General features: G+C 44.2%; 1 protein-coding gene across 1 annotated transcript in view; it reads right to left on the bottom strand.

The window, feature by feature from the left end:
- Positions 1–4,170, bottom strand: part of NCKAP5 (NCK associated protein 5) — a 1,061,012-nt gene extending 1,056,842 nt beyond the window's left edge. Inside the window, exon 1 of the mRNA XM_039229926.1 lies at positions 4,028–4,170. The gene's annotated coding sequence lies outside the window, so the exon portion shown is untranslated. The remainder of the gene's footprint in view (positions 1–4,027) is intronic.
- Positions 4,171–4,693: the final 523 nt, after the last annotated feature.

Here is a 4,693-nt window from a genome sequence, read left to right as displayed (position 1 = left end):
CTCCCCCTCCCCCTTCTCTCTCTCTCCCCCTCCCCCTTCTCTCTCTCTCCCCCTCCCCCTTCTCTCTCTCTCTTTCATGCAATAACTAGTGGTTGAACAACTTCTATATGTCAACAGCTGGGAATACACTATGATGAACAGAATAAGCAAGACCTCTGTGTTTAAGGAGCTTTCCTTCTGGTTGGAGAAACTATCCAAACTGTAAGTAAATAAGGACACGTGGGTGGCTCAGTCAGGTAAGTGTCTGACTCTTGATTTCAGCTCAGGTGATGATCTCACAGTTCATGGGACCAAGCCCTGCATCAGGCTCTGAGCTGACAGCAAGGAGCTTGTTTGGTATTTTATCTCTCTCTCTCCCCTGCTCATGCTAAAAAAGTAAGTAAATAACTCAACAAGATAGTTTAGATAGTGAAACATGCTGTAAAGAAAATAAAACAGAAGGAAATGACAAAGCTCCCAAAAATGGCTAATTGGGAGAGGGTTGCAGATAAACTAAATATAGGAATCAATAATATTTTCTATAAATTGCCAGACAGTAAATATTTTAAGCTTTGTGGACCATACAATTGCAACCATGAAACTTCTTCAACCCAGCAATAGGGTTTTTATCCTGATAAACTGATCCTAAGTTGAAAATATCAAGGGTCAAAAATGAATTTAATATACCTCACCTACTGACCATCACAGCTTGGCCTCACCTTTCTTAAATGTGCTCCTAACCCTCACATTAGCTCAAGGTTGGTCAGAATCATCTAACACAAACTCTATTTTATAATAAGGTGTTAACTTTCCCATGTAACTTGCTGACTACTGTACTGGATGTGACAAACAGAATGGCTGTAGGGATACAGAATTGTTATAATTGTATCAATTATTTATTCTTATAGTTATGTGGCCGACTGGGACTTGTGCCTTGCTGCCACTGCCCAGCGTCACAAGAGACTATCATACAGCATATCACTAGCCCAGGGAAAGATCAAATTTCAAACTTTGAAAGAGGGCTTCTACTGAATGCATGTCACTTTTGTACCATCACAGAGTCAAAAAAATTTTAAGTCAAGCCATTGTAAGTTGGGGACCAACTGTACTCAGCTCCGCCACTGCAGCATGAAAGCAGCCTTCAACAATATATAAATGAATGGGTTTGGATGGCTGTGTTCCAATAAAACTTTATTTATAAACACAGGTCGATTTGGCCTCTCAGCTGTAGTTGGCCAACCCCTGAACTAGAAAATCTATTTCATTGATGGCTTGATGACCCTACTAATGAGGCCCAGCCACCTTTCCAGAATAGCTTCTGTATACATACCGAAGCCAACCTATTATTCTAACCACCTTTCAGGAGATGTTGGAGGCCTTAAACTACACAATCCTACTTGGCTCTAGTCTTACTACCCAAGTGTATAATAACGGAGGATTTGAGATAGTACCCTTAGGAAAATAAATGGGATAATTATAACATGACTTGAGCTCTTCATTTCAATGTTTGAAGTTCACTACTTTGGGAAGCCTAAAGGTGCTACCCAATGTGTGAGTCTATTTAGTAACATCTTGTGCAAAGTCTTTTGGAAATCCTAATAGTTTAAGCCCACTGTCTCATAATCCTATGCTTTCCACATTATCTCTTTCATTCTCTTTCTCTCTTTTTTATCCCCGCCACATTTGTCAAACAAGATTTACCCTTTACAAAACCACAAAGGCTAGTTTTTTGTCAGTTCATATTTCTCCAGATGTTTTGTGATCTCATTCCTTCTTAATGTCTCTCAGATCTGCCTACCTCTGAGGTTAGGCTAGATGGTCTATAATTTCGCATCCCCTGCCACTCTAAATGGGTTCCTGGCTAAGCAACAGCCCCCTTCAGTGAGGTCAGCCAGAAAAAGTCATACATATCATAAACATGCCATGAGCTATTCAGCAATAACATTCAGCGGGGTTTGCTTTAGCTCAGAGGCCAAGGGGATTTGGCGGAAAAAAATACACAAAAGGCTATTCTATGGGAGTAAGCTTGACAAAGTCAACTGCTAAAGAAAACTAGTGCCAGACATTTGGCATCTTGAAAAGGAAGAAAAGATATTCTTCCCATCCATTTCTCTGAGGTTTCCAGAATAAGAAAACAGATACTATATGTGGTTGCCTATGCTTTCATTATGATTTCACTCTTCTTATTATTGAACCACAGTGTCAGATCCAAGTTCAGCAGGGACTTGACCCAGAATTATGAGTTTATCTGCTAGAGGCACAATGTGCCCCATTGCTGTGACTGGACCTGCCTCATCCACACAAACTCTGATGAAAGCATGCGGCTCCAATGTGGGGGGAATGTGTGCTGCTTTAGGGGCTTGCCATCTGTTCAATCCTGCTCACTGTTTCTCATTTTCACCTTCTTTCCTCTCAGACACTAACCCAACCTGACAACACCCAGTGGCTTCTGAATTTTTTATCAGATCTTTGTTCTCACAACCCTGGTTCTGACCTTCACCCTCTGACCCTATATGAGACAGTAGTGGGTACTGGTGCTCTCACATTCCAGTGTAACCCTGACAGAGCTGGGCCATCAGGCCAGTGCCACCAGGTCTCCATGGTAGAAACCAGAGGAATGGGAAAATCAGCTACCAGAAGTTGAAATATAGGAGTACAGGGATGAGTGGAAAATGTGAGACTACCAGTGAACCCAATTCTATAAAGTCACATCAAGGCCAAAGCTGAGGGTTGGTGCCATTTTGAAGGACATCAGTAAAACTGGGCTGGAAGTCTGCTTCTGGGAAGTTGTCCAGGGCAGATAAAACCCGAAGAGATTTGATGTCATTACTAGAAAACCAACCACAGGGACATGGTGGAAGCAAGGTCAGAAAGCTGACCCGAATAGAGACCAAGGCAAAGCTGCTGAAATGGGGCTCCTTCCATTGGCCTGCTCTACAACCACATGCAGATCCCTGAGTATGCAGTACAGCAGGGAACATGTTAGAGTAAGCAGGACATGGTCTTCAGCTGTCCTTAGCCTTATATTCAAATGATAAAAATCTGTGTCAGTTTCATAAAAAGGCTGGAAGTGAAAGGAGCTTTGTCCATGCAGGGGCCAAAGCATTCAAGAGGTAGTAGCACTAATTCCCAGCCCTGCCCAGGATTTTCTGGTAGGGAGCTGATACTGGGTTGAGAGAAGGTGGGGAAGGAAAGTGGAGGCAGATCCTCAACAGTGCTATCTAGGCCATCTCAGTTTTCCCTTTAAGAAAGAATTTCTTTCTCAGTGCGGGAGGAATGTGGGGTGGAGAGTCTCTGTCAGGGGAGCGTGTGAAATCAATGACTTCACCCATAGAGACAAAGAGGTGTCTTGAGTCATTAGCATTCTGGTCCGATGCACACCTCACAGTGTTGCAAGCTGGCTTGTTGGGGTTGAAAGGGTAGCCCAGAGTCATGAAAGCTCCTCCAAAATGGAGCCCACAAATGCTGGCCCACAGCACTGAGCAACAATGACTAAAGTTGGCTTTTTGAATGCCCCCCCCAGATCTAAAATACAATGCTTGTATCTATCTATTCTAAGGTGGCGGAAGGGGGGGGGGGTTGGCGAGGCACTGATAAAAATCAGACGGTTTATTGGCAGCAGCAAATTGAGGGGAGAAGATGCCTAGAATTAGGCACAGCTGTGTAAATCAAAAGCGTAATGTTCTAGGGGCGCCTGGGTGGCTTAGTCGGTTAAGCGTCCGACTTTTGCTTAGGTCATGATCTCGCGGTTCGTGGGTTCGAGCCCCGCGTCGGGCTCTGTGCTGACTGCCAGCTCAGAGCCTGGAGCCTGTTTCAGTCTGTGACTCTCTCTCTCTCTGACCCTCCCCTGCTCACGCTGTCTCTCTCTCTCTCTCTCCTAGAAATAAATAAAAATATTTAAAAAAAAAAAAACGTAATGTTCTAATGAGCAGTTAGGTTCTATCATGTAAGGGTGATGAGCCTCATTCAGTACATTAAGAGCACAGGACTGAGCTAGAACACATCACCCTGAAGCAGGGTACAGGCAAACAAATGTCTGGGGACCTACCGCACCGCTTCTCAGGGCTGTGTCTCCAGGAGGAGATGATCCCCTTGCTGGATGCTTCCGCAGTGCCTGAGCTGCTTGCCTTCCCCCTGGTCCATTCTCAAATGCAGGCTTTGCCTCACAAGTGGAAGGTGAAGCTAATCTGATCAAGGAATCCTCCTCCTTGAGGCAAGAAACAGACTGGCTTCCCATCTCATTCCTCTCAAAGGAAACATTTGCATTTTCACACAGCCCTTCAGTGACCTAACCCAGAAAATGCTAAATAGAGAAAGAGAGGTATTCACAGGCCTTTCTGAACATAACAGTCAGGAGGAAACAAAACACTGCATTTGGAATCAGACAAACCTGGTTTCAGAGCATGTTCTATGTGGTTTTGAGCAAATGACTTTTTGGTCGTTCGTCCTTCCCCCGCTGCTCACTTTTTTTTTTCTTCTTCTTCATAGTAATGTTTCGGTGAACACCTTCTCTCTACCAGGCTCATGAGTCAATTGAGGAAAATAACGGCCCCTTCACAGACTTGTTGTGAGAATTGAATTTCAGACTCCACATAAAGCAGGTAGCCCTGTACCTAGCACAGAGGAGGCACGTAGGAAATGAATATTCTCAACGTTCCCTTTGCAAGAGCAGCTCCAGTCTGCTGAACTTGACACTTGAGGAGGTCAGGGAACA

Source organism: Hyaena hyaena, unplaced genomic scaffold (assembly GCF_003009895.1).
Source record: "Hyaena hyaena isolate Hyena2069 unplaced genomic scaffold, ASM300989v1 scaffold_41, whole genome shotgun sequence".
Classification (NCBI taxonomy): Eukaryota; Metazoa; Chordata; class Mammalia; order Carnivora; family Hyaenidae; genus Hyaena; species Hyaena hyaena.
This window is presented reverse-complemented; position numbering and strand designations above follow the sequence as displayed.